This window comes from Leucoraja erinacea, chromosome 27 (assembly GCF_028641065.1).
Source record: "Leucoraja erinacea ecotype New England chromosome 27, Leri_hhj_1, whole genome shotgun sequence".
NCBI lineage: Eukaryota > Metazoa > Chordata > Chondrichthyes > Rajiformes > Rajidae > Leucoraja > Leucoraja erinaceus.
Window position 1 is genome coordinate 23120000 of NC_073403.1, and position 27226 is coordinate 23147225.

The following is a 27226-nucleotide window of genomic DNA, read 5'->3' on the forward strand; positions in this document are numbered from 1 at the left end:
AAGATTTTGTGAATCCCAAAATCCTGGGGTGCCGCGCACGACCGCGCGTCACTGCCTACGACGCGCGCTTCGTGCGTCATGACGTGTACATGATGTCGCATAAATGACGCGCAAATGACGCCCAAGTGGTACAGGCCCTTTCAGCTTCAGTTTGCCTTCTGTAGCTATTGTTTCCTTAATGGAGTGGATCCACAAATAGTCTCTGGTATAGCCCATATTCATGAAATGTTGCAAGTAAGCTAACAATCTTTCTCTTGCTGAGGGATGGCACAGTAATGCCTCACATCGCCAGAGACCCAGAGTTGTATGGGAAAGGATAATGAGGGCTAATAATTAGTAAAAAGCTATGTGGATTGTGTTAATGTGACAGGGACCTGCAGACAAAGCTTAAATGTAGAGACATGGAATGCAGCAGTGACAACACTCAAGTTTCAGGAGCCACGTTTATTATGTTATAGCGGGCACCCATCGTTGTAACAGAAAATAGGATCAACTATGTTAGACTTGTGGAGAATCATTTTATTCTGTAATGGAGACCTAGTGTTACCTAATTAAGTCTTTCTGTAGCCTCCATTCTGTAATCAAGACCTAGTTTTACTGTTAATCGAGTTTCTGTGTAATCTTAGGTAGACACAAAATCCTAGAGTAACTCAGGAGAGAAAGAATGGGTGACGTTTCGGGTCGAGACTCTTCTTTGGACTGATGTCAGGGTAGTGGTCGGGACAGAGATGGAATGTAGTCGGAGATAGTAAGACTGGTGGGAGAACTGGGAAGGGGGAGCGGATAGAGAGAGAGGTAAAGCAAGGGCTTTTTGAAGTTAAAGAAGTCAATGTTCATACCGCTGGGGGTGTAAGCTACTCAAGCGAAATATGAGGTGCTGTTCCTCTAATTTGCACTGGGCCTCATGCAGACATTGGAGGAGGCACAGAACAGAAAGGTCAGATTTGGAATGGGAGGGGGAGTTGAAGTGCTGAGCAACCGGGAGATCAGGTAGGTTAAGGCGGACTGAGCGGGGGTGTTCAGCGAAACGATCACCGAGCCTGCGCTTGGTCTCGCCGATGTACAGAAGTTGACACCTGGAACAGCGGATACAATAGATGAGGTTGGAGGAGGTGCAAGGGAACCTCTACTTCAGCTGAAAAGACTGTCGGGGTCCTTGGATTGAGTTGAGGATGGAGGTAAAGGGACAAGGTGTTGCATCTCTTGCGGTTGCAGGGGAATGTACCTGGGGAGGGGGTGGTTTTGGGGGGAAAGGCCGAGTTTACCAGGGAGTTGCGGAGGGAGCGGTCTCTGTGGAAAGCAGAAAGGGGTGGAGATGAGAAGATGTGGCCAGAAGTGGGATCCCGTTGGAGGTGGCGAAAATGTTGAAGAATTATATGCTGTATGCAACGGCTGATGGGGTCGAAGGTGAGGACAAGGGGCACTCTGTCGTTACGAATGGGGGGAGAGGGAGCAAGAGCGGAGCTGCAGGATATTGAGGAGACCCTAGTAAAAGCCTCATTGACAATGGAAGAGGGGAACCCCTGTTTCCTAAAGGACATCTCCGATGATCTAGTATGGAAAACCTCATCCTGAGCACAGATGCAGTGTAGACGGAGGAATTGGGAGTAGGGGATAGAGTCTTTACAGGAGGCAGGGTGGGAAGAAGTGTAGTCTAGGTAGCTATGGTAGTCAGTAGGTTTGTGGTAGATGTCAGTCAATAGTCTGTCTCCTGTGATCTTGTCAGCTGAGAATGGAAAAGCTGTACTAAAGTCACACTCAGGGGAACAGCATTGACTGATCTCCTGGTGCACACCAGTTTTAACAAATTACCCGCTACTTTCAACACCAACTGCGTGTGGCTTTTCCATTTGTTCCAATACCTGGGTTCAAACCTGACCTCTGGTGTTGTCTGTGTGGAGTTTGCATGCTCTCCTTGTGACTGATTGGGATTATTCAGGATACTCTAGTTTCTTCCCACATCCCAAAGATGTGTGGGTTTATAAGTTAATTGGCCTCTGGTAATTGCCCTTCGTGTGCAGAGAGTGGATGTAAAAATGGAATGACATTGAATCAGTGTGAATAAGCGATCGATGGTTGGCGTGGACTCGGTGGGCTGAGGGGCCTATTTCTAAGCTGTATCTTTCAATCAAAATAAATTCATAATTACTGTTGCATTTCTTGAAGAAAGGTGCCGACCCAAAAAGCCGTCTGTCCATTCCCTCCGCAGATGCTGCCTGAACCTTTGAGTTGCTCCAGCACTTTGTGTTTGTCTCAAGATTCCAGCATCTGCAGATTCTCGTGTTTGCATTTCCCATTGGTGAACACTAATCAGAATTGAAGAGGTTTTATTTTGTTCCGACAAAGTTAGTGAATTATCTGGCAAAAGACCCCTTCTGCATTTTTTTTTGTGCAGGAAAAAAATTTACCTAAAGCGCAGCATCAATGAAGATGAAGGGCAATGTTAAAGCTACTCCATTCCATTCCGTCACCCTTGACAACTGTGCTGGAGATTGTTTAAAAGAAGGCTTAATTAAACGGAGTCCCATGACAATCAACAGCTTTCAAACACATTATCTCCTCGCATTAATGGCTATCTATTTTCAGGGCGTTTCACATTAAATTTTCCTGTGGCAGTATTATTAAAATCAATATAAATTGAGAAAGACTTGGCATTTTGAAAGCCCTCGACAGTACTGTCCCTGAATAATTGGTGACTGTTTCTGTAATGATAGCACATTTAATTATTATCAGGAATGACACTTAGTTTTATTTCTTCTGTGAAGTAATAAAAGAAGTAATGATTTTATTATATCATTTCATCCAATGGAATCCGCCGTGCAATATTCCTTTTTAATTTTTAAGGTGTCATATAGTATATTAGATTAGCATGAAATACTTTCTTTTATTTTTGCCAATCATATATTGTACTGTGGAGGTGGAAAGGATTTTCTGCCCTGATTTGAATGAGACAAACTATTATCCATTACAAAATGAAATGTAGGTTGGCAAAGGCACATTGTGTTTTACATGGGGACTGCTCTCTGGAAAAGCGGCACATACCTGTAGCTCCAAAACACCTACATTGAATATATATGTAACCACGCTGCCAGGTGTAAATTTGAGTGCGTTATTTAAAAAATGCAAGCCTGTAAATTAATTTAGCAAATGCGTTTTTCAAAATCAAACACACATAAAACGCGAGATGCCTGTATTTCAGTTTTAGTCATCAATACTAGCTACACATAATTTTCAATGAAACTAGCATGCAAGTCGTTTATTTTTGCGATGCAGCATGAAAATCTAAAGGGCCTGTCCCACTTGGGGTACCGAATTGACGAGTTTAGAAGAAAGAGTTAAAAAAAAATGACATGTTGAAGACCTCCTTCGACTATGTAGAAGACCTCCTTCGACCTCCTTCGACTATGTTGAAGACTAGCTTCGACTAGCTACGACCAGCTACGACTAACTTCAGGAAAATCAGACAACGAATAGTGGAGAGTGAAGACGATCTCCTCCGATCTCCTCTGACCTCCATCGATCTCCTTCGACTATGATGAAGACTATCTACGACTATCTTCGACTTCGACTACCCTCGATTACCTACGACTAACATGCTGACCTATTACGACCAACTATGACCTACTATGACTAAACCTACGAGTAAAATAAGTATTGATTTTTTCAATGGCCACCTTTTTTTACTCGCGGGCATTTTTTAACATATTGAGGCCTCGAGTACGCGGAGACCACTCTCGAGCATGAAGGAGAGTTACGAAGACCTCCTACGACCTTGTGGCGACCATGCTGCGAGTATGAGTCGCAGATTAGTTTGCCCAAGTGGGACAGGCCCTTAAGTTCTCTCCGATTCACTTTGTCCACGCCGACCATCAATTGCACATTCACACTAGATCTATATCATCTCAATTTCCCATCCACTCTCTACACACTAGGTGCAAATTACAGCAGCCATTTAACCTACAAATTTGCACGTCTTTGGAATGTGAAAGGAAATCCAAGCCCCTGGAGGAAACCTACACAGTCACAGGGAGAACATACAAACTCCATCCAAAGTCACGATCGAACCTGAGTCTGTGGTGCTGTGAGGCAGCAGCTCTACTAGCTTTGCCACTGTGGCATAGCAAAGAAACAGTCAAACAAATCCATAACAATCTTTTCAAATTGACTTAGTTACTATTTACCTTCTGCAATATCTAAACTCAATCAAATCTTCAGTGCCAGATCATAATATAATCTTTCTTCATAAGGAATCTAATCCCTTTATTACAAAATAAATAGTAAATGAACCAGTTGAGGGAATAGACTTTGAGTCATACAATCAATACAGTATTGAAACAGGCCCTTCAGCCCAACTTGCCCATGCCCTGTCTGGCCCAAATCCCTCTAAATCTATTCCATCTATATACCTTTCTAAATGTTTCTTAAACATCTCTTGATAGCTCTTGCGTCAACTACTTCTTCTAGCTGCTCCTTCCATATACTTACCATTTTTGCTGTAAAACAAGTTGCCCCTCAGGTTCCTATTAAATCTTCCCCCCCTCACCATAAACCTATGTCCTCTGGTTCTCGATTCCTCTACACTGGGTAAAAGATTCTGCACATTTACCCTGTCTATTCTTCATAAGATGTAAGACACCTCTATAAGATCACCCAAGCTCCAGCACTCCAAGAAATAAAGTCTTAGCCTGCTCAATCTCCCCCTATAGTCAGGCCCTCGAGTCCTGGTAACATCCACCTAAATATTTTCTGCACATTTACCAGCTTGGCAACATCTTTCTTGTAACAGTGTGACTAAAACTAAATGTGATACGCTAAATAAACTAAACGTGATACTCATCAATGTCTGGTGCAATTGTAACACGACCTCCTAATTTCTACACTGAATACCCTGACCGATGGAGGCCAATGGGCCAAAAGCCTTCTTGACCACCCTAATTACTTGTGATGCCGCTTTCAAGGAAATTGCTGGTTTGTGTAAACCAGCATCTGCAGTTCCCTGTTTCTACAGTTTGACTGCCCCACTGCAAAATCTCCTAGTGGTCTGAAAAAGGGTTCCAACCCAAAACATTACCTGTCCATGTTCTGCAGAGATGAACCTGGCCCATTGAATTATTCCTGCACTTTGTGTCCTTTAAAGTCCTATAATGCTTATAAAATTTGAAAGCAGAATAAATATTAGATGGTACAATATTGAATATGGTTGCATACAATATGGTACAACAAACTGAATTTACAGATAGAAAACATAGAAAATAGGTGCAGGAGTAGGCCATTCGGCACCTTCGAGTAAGCACCAGCATTCAATATGATCATGGCTGATCATCTAAAATCACTACCCCGTTCCTGCTTTTTCCCCATATCCCTTGATTCCTTCAGCCCTAAAAGCTAAATCTAACTCTCTCTTTAAAAAAATCCAGTGAACTGGCCTCCACTGCCCTCTGTGGCAGAGAATTCTACAGATTCACAACTCTTGGGTGAAAAAGTTTTTCCTAATCTCAGTCCTAAATGGCCTATCCCTTCTTCTTAAACTGTGACCCCTGGTTCTGGACTCCCCCAACATTGGGTAAATATTTCCTGCATCTAGCTGGTTCAATCCTTCATGAATTGTATATGTTTTTATAAGATCCCCACTCATTCTTCTAAATTCCAGTGAGTACATGCCCAGTTGACCAATTCTTTCATCATATGTCAGTGCCTACCATCCTGGAAATTAACCTGGTGAACCTACTCTGCACTACCTCAATAGCAATAATGTCCTTTGCACACTAAAATTGCACACTATACCGCAGGTGCGGTCTCATCGGGGCCCTGTACAACTGCAGTAGGACCTCCTTGCTCCTAAACTCAAATCCTCAAATAGCTCTTCGATTTATAATATTTCAAGGTGTTGAGAGAACAATTTGGGGAGAGGCTTGCTAGTTCTGATATCTGAGCCGAGCCTAATAAACCTTAGATTATTATTTTTCCATAGTTTTCTCTTATAAAAAGTTGTCTGAAGCGATTACCTCTTTTTTCTCTCATGCTCGCTCACAGAGTGATCTTTTGGAGTTGTATGAAGTATTCTCGCACAGGAATTCATGGATGGATTAAAAATAGAATTATGAATAAAATATTTTGAATTTAATGTGATCTATAAAGACTTGTATTTGTATTATTCAACTTGACGTTACATCACTCCTTCAATAATTCATCAACTCTTAAAATGAAGGTGCATCTATATATTTATGATGGGAATGGTTGGGATTTCAACCAGTATGTTGTGTAATAGTAGACTGGAACCAACTGTTGTAAATCAACCATTTTTAAGTTTAAAAGCCAAGTCCATTGTACTATTCATTCATTACTATACAAATATTTTGTTTCGGTTGAATGCCATTGACAGAGGAAAAATCAAGCTCATATTTTAATATAATTTCTCCCTCCGTGTATGATGCCTGACTTGCTGAGTATTTCCATTATTTCCTGTTCTTATTTTTGATTTCAAACATCTGTGGGGTTGTTGCTTTGTTAAAAGAATTTAAATCATTTACCTGAAGCAGTAGCGGTTCCCAGGAATGTTTTTTTTAATCATTGAATGGTTCCCAGATAGGTTTTATCACGACATTTGTCATGACATTTTATCACGACAAAGGATACTGCGTTGGATGATCAGCCATGATCATATTGAATGACGGTGCAGGCTCGAAGGGCCGAATGGCCTACTCCTGCACCTATTTTCTATGCTTCTATTTCCCCACTGGATGCTATGGTGCACCTCATTCTCCGGTGTATCTGTTCCAAATAGACACCAGACATCAATAGGATCGGTATAGGTGCTTCCAATTGACAGGATAGAAAAGCTATGTTCCTCTCCCAACCTGTAGGAAGGAACTGCAGATGCTGGTTTACATCAAAGGTAGACACAAACTGCTGGAGTAACTCAGTGGGTCAGGCAGCATCCCTGGGGAAATGGAATAGGTGACGTTTCGAGTCGAGGCCCTTCTTCAGACTGAGAGGCATGGAGAGGGAAACTAGAGGAATGAAAATGTACAGAACAAATCAGAACCGGCACCGATGACCAAGGAAAGGTCCATTTTTGGTCCATTTTTGGCTGTGGAAGAGGTGATATCGAAGGGATGCGAACAGTGAAACTAGCAGGATGATTAGAATGGGGAAGGGATGAAGTGAGAGGGAAGGCAAGGGTTACTGGAAATCCGGCGTGAATATTGATTTCTCTAATTACAACTCTCAGTCTGATAGAAACATAGAAAATAGGTGCAGGAGTAGGCCATTCGGCCCTTCGAGCCTGCACCGCCATTCAATATGATCATGGCTGATCATCCAACTCAGTATCCTGTACCTGCCTTCTCTCCATACCCCCTGATCCCTTCAGCCACAAGGGCCACATCTAACTCCCTTGTAAATATAGCCAATGAACTGGCCTCAACTACCTTCTGTGGCAGAGAATTCCAGAGATTCACCCTTCTCTGTGTGAAAAATGTTTTTCTCATCTCGGTCCTAAATGATTTCCCCCTTATCCTTAAATTGTGACCCCTTGTTCTGGACTTCTCCAACATCGGGAACAATATTCCTGCATCTAGCCTGTCCAACCCCTTAAGAATTTTGTAAGTTTCTATAAGATCCGCCCTCAATCTTCTAAATTCTAGCGAGTACAAGCCGAGTCTATCCAGTCTTTCTTCATATGAAAGTCCTGACAGTCCTGATGAAGGGTCTCGATCTAAAACTTCACCAAATCATTTTCTCCATATATATGCTGCCTGACCCACTGAGTTACTCCAGCAGTTTGTGTCTATCTAAGGGTAATTGGTGTCTTTGCACATAAATCTGGCAGGATACCTAAAAAATACCTCTGGCTGAAATTAAATGAAGGTGACCCATGTCTCATCCAGGAGACCATTGTTGGCCACTGCCAAGTAAGGAGGTCACATAGAAATCGGTATGTACAATAATTGCACCATGAATGTATGGGACAGTTCAGATTTCACTGTTAATTTTGTATGTTCATATTTCTACCGTAATCGATGTAGATAAAATCATACAACATTAGAAAAGGCCCTTCAGCCCAACTCGTCCATGCTTAGCAAGATGCCCCATCTAAGTTAGTGTTTGACCCTTATCCCTCTAAACCTTTCCTAGCCATGTACCTGTCCAAGTGTATTTTAAATATAATTGTACCTGCCTCAACTACCTCCTCTGGCAGCTCTTTTCGTATAGCCACCAACCTCTGTGCGAAAACGTTTCCACTCAGTTTCTTAAAAAATCCCATCGTATTAAAATTATATTTTCTTGTTTTTGATTCCCCTACTCTGGGTAAAAGACTCTGTGCATTCACCCTATGTATTCCCCTCATGATTTTATACACCTCTATAAGATCAACCCCCTCAGCCTCCTGTGCTCCCAGGAATAAAGTCCTTGCCTAACCTCTCCCTGTAGCTCAGATCCTCAGGATACTCCACAGTTTGATTAACCAGGGGCCACAGTTTAAGAATAAGGGGTAAGCCATTTAGAACGGAGACGAGGAAACACTTTTTCTCACAGAGACTTGTGAGTGTGTGGAATTCTCTGCCTCAGAAGGTGGTGGAAGCAGGTTCTCTGGATACTTTCAAGAGAGAGCTGGATAGGGCTCTTAAAGATAGCGGTCAGGGGATTATGGGGAAAAGGCAGGTACGGGGTACTGATTGGGGATGATCAGCCATGATCACATTGAATGGCGGTGCTGGCTCGAAGGGCCGAATGGCCTACTCCTGCACCTATTGTCTAATGTCTAACTTCACTGGTTATTGTTCACCATTGCGCACATCAGATTTCCTAGTTTTAGAAGACATCGTCCAGCTGAGAATTTATAGCATGACAGCTGAGCTTATCTGCGATAAAACCTCAAAAGTTATTCATTAGAGTATTTTGCATTGAGCTAATTGAGATCTCTGCTGCTGTTTTCAGATGGCAAAATATCACTGGGATAAATTGAAAGCTATTTGCAGCATTTATTGTGCGATGCAGAATGCTCATAATCTGGTCATAGAAAACAGAAAACAGGCCGGCCAGCATGGCTTTGTGAATGGGAGGTCTTACTTGACCAATTTGATGGAATTCTTTGAAGAAGTAAATAGCAGGAGACAAAGGAGAGTCAGCAGATGTTGGTTACTTAGATTTTCAGAAAGCCTTTGATAAGGTGCCACACGTGAGGCTGCTAAGGAAGATGAGAGTCCACTGTATCAAAGGGCCGATACTAGCATGAATACCAGGTTGGCTGGATGGCAGAAGACAAAGAGTGGCAATAAAGGGGGTTCGTTCAGCAGTCTTTGGTGCTGGGACCGCTACTCTTCACATTGTATATTAATGATTTGGACGAGGGGATTGAAGGCTTTGTGGCCAGGTTTGCGGATGATACAAAAATAGATGGAAGGGCAGGTAGTATAGAGAAAGCAGGGACTCTGCAGAAGGACTTGGACAGGTTGGGAGAATGGGTAGAGAAGAGGCAGGGAATATAGTGTAGCAAAGTAGAGTCGTGCATTTTGGTAGTAGGAATAAAGGTGTAGACTAATTTCTCAATAGGGAGAGAATCCAGAAATCGGAGGTGCAATGGGACTTGGTGCAGGATTCCTCAAATGTTAATCTGCAAGTCGAATTGGTAGTAAAGAAAGCAAACTCAATGCTAGCATTTATTTCAAGAGGGCTTGTATACGAAAACAGGATGTAATGCTGAGAAACTCTATAAGGCGCTGGTCAGGCCGCATTTGGAATATTGTGAGCAATTTTGGCACCATAACTGAGGAAGGATGTGCTGGCTCTGGAGAGGGTCCAGAGGAGGTTTACACGAATGATCCCAGGAATAAGTAGGTTAACCTATGATGAGCATTTGTCGGCACTGGGCCTGTACTTGCTGGAGTTGAGAAGAATGAGGGGGGACCTCATTGAAACATATAGAATAGTGAAAGGCTTGGATTGAGTAGATGTGGAGAGAATGTTTCCACTAGTAAGAGAGTCTTGGGCCAGAGGTCATAGCCTCAGAATTAAAGGAAGTTACTTTATGAAGATGAGGAGAAATTTCTTTAGTCAATAGGTGGTGAATCTGTGGAATTCCTTGTTACAGAAGGCTGTGTAGAGGCAAAGTCAGTGGATATTTTTAAGGCAGAGCAAGATTGATTTTTGGTAAGTACATGTGTCAGAGGTTATGGGGAGCAGGCAGGAGAATGGGGTTAGGAGAGATAGATCAACCATGATTGAATGACGGAGTAGACTTGATGGGCCGAATGGCCTAATTCTACTCCTATCACAAATGACCTGATGACCTTAAAATTTGAGGTAATTTCTTCCCCCTTTTGAAAAATCAATGATTAATATGTATCATGTTAGATGACAACTGTAAAGAAACAATGAAAAATTAATGACTGAATCGTTAGAATCTGAATGATGATCTCATAATACTCTGAATATAGAACGGTAGATTTGCATGAGCATAGACACAAAATGCTGGAGCAACTCAGCAGCTCAGGCAGCATCTCCAGAGAAAAGGTTCCACTGTTTGCATCCTTGTATCCTGTCCATTTGCACATCTTTCCCAGCAACAATGGGTTATTGTGGGCTCCACTGAGGTCATCTGTTGCCGTCCCTGCATTGTTCTGGCCTCCACTATCTTTCAGTCTGAAGAAGGGTTCCGACCTGAACCGTCACCTATTCCTTTTCTCCAGAGTTGCTGCCTGACCCTGCTGAGTTACTGCAGCATTTTGTGTCTATATCTTCGGTATAAACCAGCATCCGCATGACCATGATTTGATAAAATGGAAGAGCAGGAATATGAAGATTAACTTTTAACAGAGTGGATTGTGTGGGGCTGAGGCATGTGGTAAATGTGGAAGAGGTTGGGTGGGGTCCCAGCTAACCTAGAAACTAGGACAACTACAATGATGTGACCCGAACACACATTAAGATACAACACATATTTATTAAATCACTTACAGCATAGGAAACACAGTACGTTACAGCTCCGAACTGCTACATCTACTGACAGGCGTATGCAAGCTCTTGATATTATAAAGCACTTACTAGGCGGAGCCACTACTAACAAACACTATGATTGGCTAGCATGCAATAGCCAATCTACATCTCTTCTTGTAGAAATAAAGAAACACCGGCAGCTAAGCAATATAAGCAGAATATTATTCAATTCAATTCAATTCAATTCAATTCAATTCAACTTTAATGTCATTGCACAAATACGAGTATAGGTACAACGAAATGCAGTTTAGCGTCAGTCCGTAGTATAGTGCAATATAGAAATAAAAATAAAAATACAGAATAATCAAACAATAATCGAACAATGTGGACGGAGAGACTGGAGAAGTCTATCGGCGGGACTCCGAGTTCAGCAATGTGATGGTATTATTGTAGAAGCTGGTCCTCATCCTACTGGTACGAGACCTGAGGCTCCTGTACTGCCTCCCTGATGGGAGGAGGGCAAACAGTCCATGGTTGGGGTGGGAGGGGTCTTTAATGATCTTCCCGGCCCGTCTCAGACACCGTTTTCGGTGGAGGGCATCCATGGCAGGGAGCGGGGCACCGATGATGTACTGCGCGGTTTTCACCACCCGTTGTAGTGCCTTCCTGTCCGCTACGGTGCAACTGCTGTACCATACCGTGAAGCAGGTAGTCAGGATGCTTTCGATGGTACAGCGGTACAAAAGTTGGTCAGGATCTGGGGGGCAGGTGAGCTTTCTTGAGCCTCCTCAGGAAGTAAAGGCGCTGCTGTGCCTTTTTGATCAGTTTGGACGTGTTGAGGGACCAGGACAGAACATACTTGCAAAGTTATAGAAAATCGGCATATCTAACGGGCGGCCTACAAACCCGTCCAGCCCTCATGCGGTAGGAGGCCGCCTCACCTCCTTTCGTGGTAGAAAAGACTGGGGACCACTTGTCCACGCGCAAGAGGTTTAAGCGGCTTGCTGGACTTGTCGAAAAACCACTTTTGCTTGTCACATTTGATTTGCAATTGTTTCTGAATCGCAGGCGGGGAACGAACTTGTGGCTGCAACAGCTGCTGGGAGACAGGCAGGGGAGCACGTGTTTGGCGAGACATCAGTCGTTGGGCTGGAGAACCTAGTATGGGATCCCGTGCAATGTTTCGTAGATTGAGCAAGTCCAGGTATACGTCGGATTTGACAAGGTATGACCACTCCATGAGTTGTTTTGCACTCCGAACGGCGTGTTCGGCGAGTCCGTTGGACTGCGGGAACTCGGGAATGCTAGTAACGTGTTGAAAGTCCCATCACTTAGCTATGTTTTTAAAGGCTTGGTTGGTGAACTGTCTGCCGTTGTCAGACTGAATACGAGCAGGAGAGCCATGCACGGAGAGGTGCCGTTGCAGCTTCTCAATCACTGCCTCCGAAGAAATGGTATGCAGTAGGTCTATTTCGAACCAGCCCGAGTAAGAGTCAACAAGAACCAGATAGTGTTTCCCGTGCCACTCGAAGATGTCGGTGGCTAACGAGGACCATGGGAGAGGAGGGACTGGTTGCGGCAGTAAGGGCTGCTTCTGCTGATGTGGCATCAGGCTTTTATAGATAGCGCACGTTTCGGTTCTTTCGCGTATGTATTTGGTCATTCCGGGCCAGTAAAACATGCTTTGCGCCCTTTGGAGGGTTGCCCCCATGCCGGGGTGGCCCCTGTGGATGTCTTTATGGTATTCGTCCCGGAGGGCAGCTGCAACCACTGCCTTGTGGCCCTTGACTATGATTCCATCCTGTAGCACTTGTTAATCACGAACCAGGAAGTAGGGGCGTATTTCGAGCCTGTTTGTCAGGCGAACTGGATGACTGTAGACAGCAATTGTAAAGTCTCATCAGCAGCCGTGTGTTCAGCTAGGCTGCTCAAACAATCAGTTGGTGCAAACGAGACCTTCATAGCCGAGACCTTCATACCATGCAAACGAGACCTTCATACCATGTGGGACGACAGATGGCACAATGGGCTACGTGTTCGGCTGGCGACCGGAAGGTAGCCGGTTCGAATCCCGCTTGGAGTGCATACTGTCGTTGTGTCCTTGGGGCAAGACACTTCACCCATCTTTGCCTGTGTGTAAATGTAATGTAATTATGTGAAGCACATTGGGGTCAATGCAAGTTGACTAAAAATGTGCTATATAAATAAGATTTATATATATATAGCTGAGAATTCGTCCTGTTTGGAGAGTTGTTGTTCGTCGGTTCTGCGCGGGGCTCAGGATAGCGTGTCTGCTATGTGCATGTCTTTACCTTTCTTGTAGACGATGTTGAAATCAAATCGCTGCAGTTGCATCATTATTCCCTGTAGTCGTGCTGGGGCAACGTGGATTGGTTTGTTCAAAATGGTGACCAGCGGCTGGTGGTCAGTCTCGATGGTCACGGTTTTACCAAAGATGAAGTCCTTGAATTTAGTGCAACCACTGCTAGCAGTTCCTTTTTGATCTGGGCGTAGCACTGCTCAGTGTCAGTTAGCGTACAGGATGCATATGACACGGGCTTGAAATCGCTGTCGGTAATGGCCTGCAGGCACGCTGCGCCTAACCCGTACTGGGATGCATCGCAGGTGAGCGTTAGCGGTAACTTCAGATCGAAATAGGAGAGTGTAGATGCGCTAGCCAACTGCAGCTTGAGAGCGTCGAAGGCCCTTTGGTGCTGTGGGTATCAGGACCATGTCGCTTCCTTGGGTGTGAGCTCTCGCAGGGGGGCTGATATGTCGCTGAGGTTGGGAATAAACCTTCCCAGGTAGTTAACCATACAGAGGAATCGTTGTAAACTCATAACATCAGTAGGAACCGGCATTTCATTGATAGCTGCGTTTTTCAGCCGATCTGGTCTGAGTCCGTCGCTGGTAAAAACATGTCCGACGTAAGTGACCTCGGGAACTCGAAACCTGCACTTTAATGGATTGACTTTAAGCTGAATGTCTTTGGCACGGTCGAGTACTTTCTTCCGATTAGCGTCATGTTCAGCCAAATCTCGACCGTAGACGAGAATATCAACACGGGTTGATACTCACGGGTACTCTGCAAACAATTGTTCCATAGTGCGCTGGAAGACTTCGCTGGCGGAGTTGAGGCCGAAAGGCGTTCTTAGAAATTTGAAGCGGCCAAAGGATGTACCGATTGTAATGAGGTTGGACGAGTCTGGGTCTAGTGGGATCTGCCAAAAGGAACTTTTGCCACCCAGGACCGAGAATGCTGCTGCATTGCCAATCGGTGCAGTGACATCCTCTGTGGTTCGCATTGGGTAATGTGGGCGCTTGATGGCAGTGTTAAGATCTCTGGGGTTGATGCAGATACGGATCCAGTTTAGTTCATTGTCACGTGTACCGAGGTACAGTGAAAAGCTTTCGTTGTGTGCTAACCAGTCAGCAGAAAGACAAGACATGATTAAAATCAATCCGTTTACAGTGGATAGGTACCTGAGGAAGGAAAAACGTTTAGTGTAAGGTAAAACCAGCAAAGTCCGATCAAGGATAGTCCGAGGGTCACCAACGTGGTAGATAGTATTTCCGCACTGCTCTCTGGTTTTCCCACTCTTTGAGTTCATACAATGAGCCAGGGACTATTGACTATTATAAAACCGTAGTCAATATCCACGGAAAACTATTGTTTTGTGAGAAGGCGGAGATAAAATGCAGTTGTGCTGTAATAAAATCCTCGTTTGGTCTTCATCATGCTGGGAAAGAGCTTTTGCAATTCAGTTGCAGAAAAGTCAGGGATGACAATGTCATATTTTCCATTTGAGATGTGTTTCATAATCCTTCTGACCCTAGTTTGAACAGCACTATTCCTAAGTGAAATTTCAACTATTCAAATTTTAAATCAATCAATGCTATTATAATGTAACAGCATAACAGCCAGATCGCAGTGACTTAAAATCCATGGACAATGATTTCTCAAGTTTACGATTATCTGCCAACAAGTGATGGTATCATACAATAAAGAATCACTATTGGTAATGAGATCACAAATACAGGTGAGAGAAACAGCATGGATCTAAGCTAAGAAGAAGACATTTTAAATGGGATCTGAGGGACACCATTTTTTATGTAGAAAGTAGTTGATATTGTAGAATGTTGGTGGAATCAGATATAATCATTATGTTGAGATAGACATCAACAGGCTGGTGTGGAAGGAAATGAACCTAATGCAGGCAAATGGGATTAGTGTTGTTGTGCTGAAGGGCTGTCATATGGGCCAAAGGGCCATTTCTGAACTGTTTGACTCGATGAATCTGTGACTAATATTGATGGAAGATGTATAATCTTGGCACACTTCAGTCAAGTCTCATCAATTTTCTGTCATTGCTAACATTCACCTTATCTTCAATGGCGTCAATCTGGACTCTCTGTTGTCTGATAGTCTAAAAGCATGGCCCTGAAATCCATTGATGATGAGCAGCAAGACCCGGAGCGTGGCCTTGCATCACCCGGCGCAGCTTTAATGGCCGCGGGACACTTACCATCGCCCGCCGGGGGCTTTGACTCTGACATCGGGAGGAGAATGAGGAGTGCAGGGGAGAGATAAGACTTTGCCTTCCATCACAGTAATGGGGCTTTCTCACGGGGTGACTTGACGCAAGAGTTAACCAGAGTTGAACATCATGGGAACCTCGTACGATAACCGTACGGCATTCGTGGACCACCATGGACCACCGTGGCGTTAACGGCAGGTACTCGTGTAACTTGCTGACTCGGGAAAAAATTCAAGCAATCTTGAATTTCTCCAAGAGTGACTTGTACACTTGTGGTTGAACATTGAAACATTATATGGACGTAGTGGCCAGTGCGATATCCATAATAACTCTTGCTGTTACCGTGGGAACTCCTGCGAACGGTGAACCCGGAAGCTGGACAGAGGGGACAGAAGGTGAGTAAAAAAGATGGTCTCAATATCGCCAATGGAACATGTGTCCATCGAGGGCGTCCCACTTCATTGTCATTGTTGGAGAATCTTTTTCACTGGAACACTTACAGAGATAGCTCCCAGAATAGCTCAAAGAAAACGGGTAAAGCATGTCAGCTGCATAAAATTTGATGATCGCCTTACAGGTTTCTCGGACAATACCACAGATGATGTTGGTGGCGACAAGAAAGTTGTAAGATAGACTTTTATAAGAATCGCCTGAGGCCAAGTAGCGGAGGGTGATTGCTATGCGCAACCCTGGTTCTAGTGCCTTTCTCATTATAGTGTCAGTCTTCTTCAGCAGAGGTTCCAAATTATTCTTCAGCTCATTAAAGAGCTCGGGTGAAATTCTGATAAAGTTTGTGAATGCACTTTTATCCTCTTCGCACAGCACATTAAGCAGTTTATCATATTGTCCAAATAGAGGTCTCCGTTGAAAGATGGGCTTCACCCAGTGAGACTTCCTCTTAATTCTCTTTTTAATTAATCTCACCCTTCTGCCTTCACGCAAGCGTCCTCGATTCACATAGAGGGCTGCTGCATACAGCGCGTCAATGAAAAACACCACCATCCTGTACTCGAGACTACTTAGTACAGGCATGTCTCCAAATGAGCCAATTCAACCAAGGAAGGATATTTATAGTGTGTGGAAAAAAAAGTTACATCATTTGTGCCACGTGATGATTTAACAACACTTCACAGTTCACAATGTTCATTCAAGTTTAACTGGAAAGCTTGGGAGACGGACAAGTCACTCGCACAAATAACAGAAATGCCGAGTACCCGTGGGAACTCTTTATCTACCCCCCGTTATATTGTGTGCTATCGTGCTAGATAACGACCATTTCACTCTGGTTACATCTTGCGTCAAGTCGCCCCATGAGAAAGCCCCATGAGGAGGAGATTCACTGTGATGGATGTTTGTGTAAATTGTGTTGTGTCTTGGTTCTTTTTCTTGTGTGTATGACTGCAGAAACCAAATTTCGTTTGAACCTCAATGAGGTTCAAATGACAACTAATAAATTGTATTGTATTGTATTGTATTAAAACACTATGTAGCACTAACTACATAGCATATAGCATAGTTTACTTTGCATCCATAATTTAACTCAATGGAACTAAAATTCAGAGGCAGGCTGCAATCACCTGTCACTTTTTCCAGGGATGAATTTCTGGGCAAAAAGCCACTGATTTTGCAGCTCAGAAAGAAGGCTCGGTGATCAACATTCAACTGGCTTACGGCTGCCCACAGATTTTATTAGATTTTGAGCAGCAACGTGTTCATAGTGAGCTTGATACGTCCTACACAGGTGAAGGGCTTGCAACGTCAGTGCAAGTAACAATCAAACATTTTGAAGAATCTTTACTGTTTAAATCAATCTAATGAGGGGGGAAATTAGATCAAAGACAGCAAGAACATTATTTTTAATTTAATGATAACCCAGTAAGAATCAACATTTGAAGTAATAAAAACATGTAAAAGCACATTTTCAATGGACAACTTGAACAATTTTGGGCATTTTTTAATGGAGAAAATGTTACATTTAGTTTTGTTGAGTTTAGACGTACAGTGCAGAAATAGGCCCTTCAGATCACCAAGTCCAGTGATTCCCGTACACAACACTATCCTGCACACACTAAGGACAATTTACAACCAAAACCAATTAACCTACAAACTTGTACGTCTTTGGAATGTGGGATGAAACCGGAGCACATGGGGAAACCTGCCCGGTGATGGGGGAGAACGTACAAACTCCATACAGACAGCACCTGTAGACTGGATCAAACCAGGGTCTCTGGTGCTATGGGGCAGCAACTCTACCGCTGTAACACCGTGCTGCCCTTCACATCTCCATGGCATCTGTGGGGATCATCCTTATCGGTTGGAATATTGACTGACAACAGGCAGGTGGAACTTAAAGGAGAGGGTTGGACAAATTAGCCAACAACGTTCCATTATAGAGGTTAACTGCGTTTGGTCACCAGGCAGAAATTACTGTCCTGTTTGCTCTTTAATAACAGAGCTGGTGAAACAATCCTGGTCAGTGTGCCCTGTGGCACTGACTGGCTACTTCAGATGTTCGTCTGTTGTTGCTGATTGTGAATGTGTGCCCAGTTAAACATTATTTATGTCTGAGCAATGTATTCAATGGATTAATTTCAGAAACAGGGTACCATTGCTACCAGAAAAAAAGGTACAAAGTGCTGGAGTAATTCAACGGGTCAGGCAGCATCTCTGGAGAACAAGGATAGGTGGCCTTTCAGGTCGGGACCATTACATTTAATGCTGCCAACCGCGGATTAAATCAGGTCCAGGAAAGCAGGTCAGGACCCTGCTGCACTATTAGGACAATTACAGCGGCTGGGATCACACTGAGGGCTGTTTTATTGAGCTGTTCATCAGCACCAGTCCACTGTAAGTGCATCATAACAGCAGACAGAGCACATTATGTATTGGCACCGATTCAGCTCCTGTGACAGTTTTATTGAAACTGACATACTTTTGATGGTAACATTGAAGAATAGCTATGTTAACATTTAATTCCACTTGACGACCAATGTGATAAATGATTTATTTAAAAAAGAGAAAGCTGAGTAATTGGATGCATGGTTAGCTGATCAATAAAGAAGCATTGATGTTATTGTCTTAATTAATTAATGGGATATGAGTGTCTTTATTGTGCATACTTGTTTGTCCTTGGGAAGATGCTGGTAATCCACCTGTTTGTTTGACTGCAATACATGTGGGGAAGGTACTCGTATACTCTTATAGTTTCATTGGGCTGGGATAATAAACGACCAGTGATCTATTTTTATGTTCAAGACGATGTGTGACCTGGATAGGATCTTGTTAATGACATTTCTGTTCACCCTCGGCCCTTGTATTTGCTTGGTGATGGAGATTATGATTTGGGAGGTATTGCTGATGCTTTGACACATTGCTATAGCGCATTTAGTAGACACCGCAAAGCAGAAGATCATAAAATCTTATGGGGTGGTAAAGTGGTGCAGCAATAGAGCTGCTTTCTTAAACCTGTGTTTAATCCTGTAAATCTGTTCTACTTATATGTTAACCAATACTAACACATAAATGCTACACACCATTATTATCTATAATTAAGTCCGGATTTTTATCAAACCGGCATCATTCATACTAACGGCTCCTGACACAAGCTGCAAGTCGTGATGCAGACACAGTGATGCCAACATGCTGTGTAACTTTATTATATGCAATAAACCTGTTGGATCTTTACTTTGAGTATCAGTCAGTTGCTCTACAGTCTTGACTGCGGATGCTGTCTGTATGGTGTTTGTATGTTTTCCCTGTAACTGTGTAGGTTTTCTCTGGTTTCCTCCCAGACTCCAAAGGCATGCAGGAATGTAGGTTAATTAGCTTAGATAAAATTGTAAATTGTCCCTAGGGTAAGGTTTAGTGCTAGTGTACAGGGTGATCGCTGGTCAGCGTGGACCTAAAAGTGGTTTTAAAAAATCATATGATATAGGTGCAGAATTAGGCTAATGGAGTCTGCTCTGCCTTTAGATCATGGCTGATTTATCTTTCCCTCTCAACACCATTCTCCTGCCTTCTCCCTGTAACCTTCAACAGCCTTACTAAGCAAGAACTTTATCAATCTCTGCTTTAAAATGGTGACAAAGAAACACCAAGATGAGATTATAAACTTCCTAGTGAGGGTACAGGGCATGTCCCACCAGCATGCGACTGCATGCGGCGAGCGTGACCAAACCGGAAGCAGGGGCCGCGTGGAGGTCGAGTGATCCCGTACGAGTTGACGTGAAGTTCGAGCGAAGTTCGCGCTAGGCGTATGCCGTCAAGACGTTGCGTACGGTATCGAGACGGTGCGTACGGCCTCAATGTGGCTGCGGGCCGGCAGGCCGTTGCCACGCGGAATTTTTGAACAGTGTCAGTTTTTCGGAGTCCCGTGCGATGTCGGGACCAGCTCCGCACAACTCCATATGGCTCCGGCGATCGAAGTGGGACTGGCCCCACGAGGCCGTATGGCTCAAGCGACCATGTTAGGTCGCGCTTGCCGCCTGCAGTCGTATGCTCGTGGGACAGGCCCTTAAGGCTCTGCCAGCGTTGGTTTAGAGCATTCTCACCAGTGCTTGATACAACCCAGTGATTATAATCAGTGTCAACATGGATCAAGAATCCAAGCAGGAGATTACTAACACCAGGCTGTACAAAACCTGGGAGTGGAAGTGATGCACTGGTCACAGGGTACGGCCAGTCAGTCACCCACTGTGAGCCTATTACAATCTATCACAACCTGTTTATATAAGGTTGGTGCATCTCCGAAGTTTTTGCCCAAAGGCAAATATTGATGACCAGTGATCTTAATGAGAGTTATCGAGGAGAAACGAGAGAAAAGCAGTTTACACCATGTGGTTTTGCCTTATTTTAATGGGTGTTGCAGTAAAACACCCTCAACATTGAATAAATGCAGGGATTAAAGACAATAAACTGTCCTTATATGCTAGTTTTTATGAAACCAAATAAATACCTTTTGAATTTTCTTATTTTCTGCTTCTTTAAGTCCCGAATGCCTGTGAGAATGTCCCCATAACCAGTCAGCAGTCCATGAAAGATAACTATTGTTTACTTTAACCATTACTGTTCAAATAGCAAGGAGCAATGGAGCCTCAAAATAAAGTGTCGGTTAATGTATGGCAAGGAAATAGTTAATTCTCAACATTAACTGTTAGATTCTTCCTGATAATTGGGTTTCTGTCAGAAAAGTCATTTAGGTTTGATGTGAAATTAAATTCACTCGAAAGAAGACTTTTCCACTAATAAGCATTCAGGTATAACTTTTCTTTGTCCCAAGTTTAGAGATATCTTTCAGCAGTTCTCCGAGTGGTGAATTCCTCGAAAGGCCCATCTGTGAAAGCCGAGTGATAACTGAGCTGTAAGAGTACATTTCGTTCATGTAGCTGTCTTTAGTTATTTGTTCAGTTGACAGTTCCGTCACGGCTTAGACATCTGAGTTATTTCTTCATGAAACTGAAGTCATTTGACTGGATACGGTGTTATTCCAAAACATTGTGCTTTACGTATAATCGGATTGAAAGAAGTTATGAAATGAAAACAAAATGTTGTCAAGGCTAGTAATAAATTCCCCACTTAATCATTAAACCATAATTGTCACAAGTTTTTGTGCAGTTATGATAAGATTTATATATCACCGAATGTTTGCAACAGTTAGTACAATTGTCCTCGCATACTTACTTCTCATGAAAACTAATAAATAGCTTCGAATTTTCTTACTTTGTTGAATAACATGAACTTAATGGTGGGACAGACTTGATGGGGTGAATGACCAATTGTTTTCACGTGTCTTATGATCTTATCATCTTATGGTCCAAGTGATAGTCCTTGCCAACCATTAAATACCCATTAACCCTACCCTAATTATTTTATTCTTTCCATCAACTATCCCCTCCTACTCCCCTCCCACCCCCTCCAGATCCTTTTACTTACTTTACAGTGGCCAATTAACCTACCAACCTGCCTTTTTCACATCATTAAGTCTACAAAGCCCTCAATGGGCTTGCCCCCTCCTACATTAAAAGTCTTCTCACCCACCACTGCACCTCCAGGCCCCTCAGATTGGCCGACTTGGGGCTGCTGAATATCCCGCGGTCTAGGCATAAGCTTAGGGGCGACCGCGCTTTTGTGGTTGCAGCTCCTAGACTGTGGAACAGCATCCCCCCCTTCCCATCAGAACTGCCCCCTCCATCGACTCCTTTAAGTCAAGACTAAAAACTTATCTATTCTCCCAAGCCTTTCCTGATGTCCACTGAGCAAGGGCTATATGTATATATGTATGTAGTGTTGTTTATACTATTCTTATAACAAATGTAAAGCACTTTTGCCAAGAGAGTTGTTTTTTAAATGTGCTATATAAATAAATGTGACTTGACATGTGACTTGACTTAAAGTAATAAAGTGATTTAGAGCAATTCTGCATGTTGCTGCTTGGTTGCAGCCCCGTTAGAGCTCCTTAAGAAAACAGTGTTGACTTTCAAATGGAAAGAATAGTGGGAATACACTTATGTTAGCCAAGCTAAGGCATTTGAGATGCTGCAAATGCTGGTTAATACAAAACATGACACAAAGTGCTAGAGTAACTCAGCAATTCAGTAGAACATGGATAGGTGACGTTTTGGGTCAGGACCCTTTTTCAGACTGAAGAAGGGTCCCGACTGAACCGACACCTATCGATGTTCTCCAGCCTGACCTACTGAGTTACTCCAACACTTTGTGTTCTCTTTTGAAGTTGAAGCAAGCTTGCAGAATAGTGTCATTTTCACTCAGGTAAACGAAGTGAATGTAAACTTTAACGTTGAATTGCATTTCAGTACGGTCGGATCTATCTTGGTGATCGTGATTAATGAGGGCGTTTTTGATAAAGAAAATTTTGAATTGCAATGTGAATTTGGATTTACAGATTTGATCAACTGATCAATCTAAATGCTTCTATTTTTAAACAAGCACTTAAAAGAATCGCTGCAGGCAATACGAATAGTTGAAAGTATGATATGCATAGCAAAGAGTGCGTAATGAATGCTTGACCTTTCAAAAACTAATTTGATTAGTATTTGATTACAAGAGATATAATTGAAATTTAGCCCTCTATACTGGGAGTTTTTGCTTCAACATGACCCACTTAAACCTGTTTTTGGTACAGGCTGTTGTTATTAATCTCCTTATATATTGCATAACTATTGCGACAGGACAGGTTCATTTCAGGTTTCGTGTGTGGAGACCTAAGGAATTGTAAAATATATTAAAGATGAGGGAATAGATAAATTAATAAAGATGGCTCGGTTCTTGTCTGTGCCAAGAGGGACCTAGCTATCAGAATTACGTTAATCTGAATTTCCTATTTATAGGTCTTCTGCAGGTGTCTATCATTCCTGCATTATCATGGAAATATAAAAATAAACCTTGCCATTATTTTAAAGGGGAGCATGGGAGTTCTCTCAATGTCCTGCTCAATCCTTAATCCTCAATCAATATCATTTACTCTTCATATGCCTATTTCTACTATTCAGTCTACTTGCAATTCTACAGGTCATTGCTTAGACTGAAGAAGGGTCTCGACCTGAAATGTCGACCGTCTATTTCCTCCACAGATGTTGCCTGACCCGCTGGGTTCCTCCAGCAATTTGTTGACTTCATTGTCAACATCGCGAAAGACATTATCTGGTCACAATGAAATTCAAAATGGCGACCTGGGACATGGACGGCGAGCGATGACTGTCAGAGACGAGTGATAATGTGTTCATGAGCCATGGTGGAGGAGGTCTCGGAGTGGGCAAGTCAACGGAGTGGGCCGCTGAAGGGCCCTGAACATTATTTTTGTCTGCACTTTCTCTGGTGCTGTAACTCTATATTCTGCACTGTGTTTCCTTTCTCCCTTTTCACTACCTGTGATACTCACCTGTGGTATAATTGTACTCATGTTTGGTATGATGTGGCTGGATGACACACAAAAGAATGTTTTCACCGTATCTTGGTACATATGTCGATAATAAACTAATACTAGCAATGTTACAAAATTTTGAGATTTAAAAAATCAAGTCTGCAATTTATCCCATCAGATAAAGCATAACAATAAGTTTAATTTGACACCAAATTCACTTTCATATCTCAAGTATTAAAAAAGTTATGACCATTTTCATACTCGGAAATTAGCATCTTGTTCCCTATTGATTTTCAATGGACATTACAAAAAAGCTGTGATCTTGGATAATCAAAAGCCCATTTCTTAAGGAAAGATTAACATTTTTAAATAGCCTAAGTGTCCAAAGATTATTCACAAATAATTCACAATATAACATGATTTTTATATCTAATTTACATTAATTTATAGGCCAAATGGAAGGAATTTAGTGTTCAATTGCTGTAAATAAATGCCCATTTAAATCGGCTTTCTAGTGGGTTCATGTGGAACGCGCTGGTTTAGAACGTTGACATAGCGCTGGATTAGTGCCCTCAAATGCCGAGAAAAATACTGCGGGATATAAAAAGCCCAAAATGAACTACTCGCTATAGATAACTTGATATATAGGGTTATATATATGCCCCATTTAATGTAAAAATAAGGTACATACCTTTAATTGTTTGCTCTATAAAACCCTGGGGCTGCGAGAGGTTGCGGAATGAAACAGTAATTTTAAAACTATTAGAACTATATTATCGAGGCCTATAAAACTAATAATACCTTTTGCGACCGGGTCTTGCAGCGATTTTTCGTTAATGATTTACTAGGCTGAACATGTGCGATTAGTACAGCCTAGTAAAAATCGCGTTTTAAACCCACCCCCTCCAAACAGCGCCAAAATCGCGGCCATGGCTGAGGGCAGATTCCCAATGACGATTCAGGTAGGTTTTGTAACATACCTACTAATACCAATACATCGTGCTTTCTCGGGTCCAATGCCAGGAGGAGCCACAATGGCATAGGAAGGAAACTCCCGTGAGACGCCACAGAGCTGTAGAAGAACAGATTCTTCTTTAGGAGACCCTGGGTCCTGCTGCTGACCTTGAAGGCACTGGAGGCATTAACCTTTCTAAATTTAAACTCAGGAAAATCACAATCAACAGGGAAGTAGGATGGAACAAATAGTTGGTGCTGTGTGTGGACAGGTCTTCAGGACCTGATGTTCTTGCAAGAAGTGGCAACTGAGTTTAAGGAATTTTAAAGAAATTTACATTTGCTGAAAAAGTAAATGTAACTCCTTTATTGAAAATGGAGGTGGGATCGAAAGAGAAAGTAGTAGGTCAATTACTGTTCCAGCAAGAACGTTGGAAACTATTGTTAGTGATGGACATGAACAGAGTGTGGACACAAATAAATATTTTTATGAATGGCAAGATATTATTTTATAATTCATATGAATTAATTCATTAAAGGCACAAAAGAGTTTAATTTTTAAGTTTGTTGAAGACACATCATTAGGTAGAGGTATAATGTGTGAAGGGGACACAAAGAGACCACAATGAGATATTTAGAAGTGTAAGCGGGTTGATAATATATTGAAAATTAAGTATTAAAAAAGTGAACAAATATGAAATTATACCTTTTGGCAGAAAAATTGAAAAGGAGCATGTTATCCATACTGAGAGATTGCAGGGATCTGAGATTCTGAGAGAATTTGGTGTTCGCGTGCATGATTTACCAAAGTAAAAATCAAAAGCACCTAATGCCTGATTGGATGTAGAGAGGATGTGTCCTCTTGTGGAAGAATCTAGCCATTGTTTAAAAATAAGAACTCACCCATTTAAGGGGCTGTAAACATACAAGACAAAAACATAATTAAAATCAATCAGACGTGACCTTATTAAATGCTGGAGCAGGTTGAGTAATTGCTTGACCTATTCCTGCTTCTAATTTTATGTTTAGCAAAGAACTGCAGATGCTGGTTTAGAAACATAGAATTATAGAAACATAGAAAATAGTTGCAGGAATAGGCCATTCGGCCCTTCGAGCCTACACCGCCATTCAATATGATCATGGCTGATCATCCAAAGCAATATCCCATACCTGCCTTCTCTCCATACCCCCTGATCCCTTTAGCGACAAGGGCCACATCTAACTCCCTCTTAAATCTAGCCAATGAACTGGCCTCAACTACCTTCTGTGGCAGAGAATTCCACAGATTCACCACTCTCTGTGTAAAAAATGATTTTCTCATCTCAGTCCTAAAAGACTTCCCTCTTATCCTTAAACTGTGACCTCCCCAACATCGGGAATAAATTGAAGATTGAAAATTTAAATTGAAGATAGACACAAAATGCAGGAGTAACTACTGAAGAAGGCTCTCAGCCCGAAACATTACCCATTCCTTCTCTCCAGAGATGCTGCCTGTCCCGCTGAGTTACTCTAACATTTTGTGTCTATCTAATTATATGTTTATTTGTTTCTGCTCCCATCTGGTTTTAAGGCAGCAGGTTCCAAGCCCTCACTATTTATTGTGTGAATATTTGCCTTTAATTCCTCTGAATACTTTTCCTAATTGACTTAAAACCTTGTTCTCTATTTATGACCCCATCTGTTAAGTGACTGTTTTCAATGTGGTTTCCAGAAAGGGATCAGATTATGGTAGAATATTAACTACCATGTTAGATTCAATTCCTCCTCCCATCATCAAGAATCAGCACTTACATAGGCTCTTTGCATAAATATGCTCAAAGTATTATTGACATTTTGAGTAAGGCTTGATGCCAATATCAATCTAGGGTCTTAAATATGTTAGAGCTCCTTCAGTGAACTTCATAAGCCGGACTGATACTTTCGTTATTTTGATTCAAAATTCAAACATCACCTTCTACGGATCTGAAGCTACTGGGTACAGGAGTAGCATTAGGCCATTCGGTCCATCATGTGTACACCACCATTTATGCAGGTCTGATCTATCTTTCCCTCTCAACCACATTCTCCTGCCTTCTCCCCCATAACCCCTGACACCTAATCAAGAATCTATCAATCCCCGCCTTAAAAATATCCATTGACTGCCTCCACAGCCTTCTGTGGCAATGAGTTCCACAGATTCACCAATCTATTCTTCCTCAAGAAATAGCAAAACCTTATGAAAGTTCCATGATGATTTATGTGTATAACACGGGAAGCTTTGGTGATGTGAATAATAGAAATTAGTCCACTTAATCAATTACCTCATATCAAGTTCAAGTGAGTTTATTGTCATGTGTCCCTTTATAGGACAATGAAATTCTTGCTTTGCTTCAGCACACAGAACATAGTAGGCATTTACTATAAAACAGATAAGTGTGTCCATATACCATAATATAAATATATACACACATGAATAAATAAACTGATGAAGTTCAAATAACAGAAAATGGATTATTAATAATCAGAGTTTTGTCCGAGCCAGGTTTAATAGCCTGATGGCTGTGGGGAAGTAGCTATTCCTGAACCTGGTTGTTGCAGTCTCTAGGCTCCTGTACCTTCTACCTGAAGGTAGCAGGGAGATAAGTGTGTGGCCAGGATGGTATTATCCCTGGACCACTGTTTCTTCAGAAACGTATTCTTTGAACGAATATCCAACATTTTATCTGATTTTATATATCTGATCTGATACAATCTTTAACTTCTTTAAATGAGCCAGTGTCGGTGAACCCGGAGAAACGCATGCAGTCACAGGGAGAACATGCAAATTCCACACAGACAGCACTCGAGATCAGGATCGAACCCGTGTCTCCGGCGCTGTGAGGCAGCAGCTTAGCCACATCAAGTGAAGATCTAATATCACCATAATTATTCATCTAGA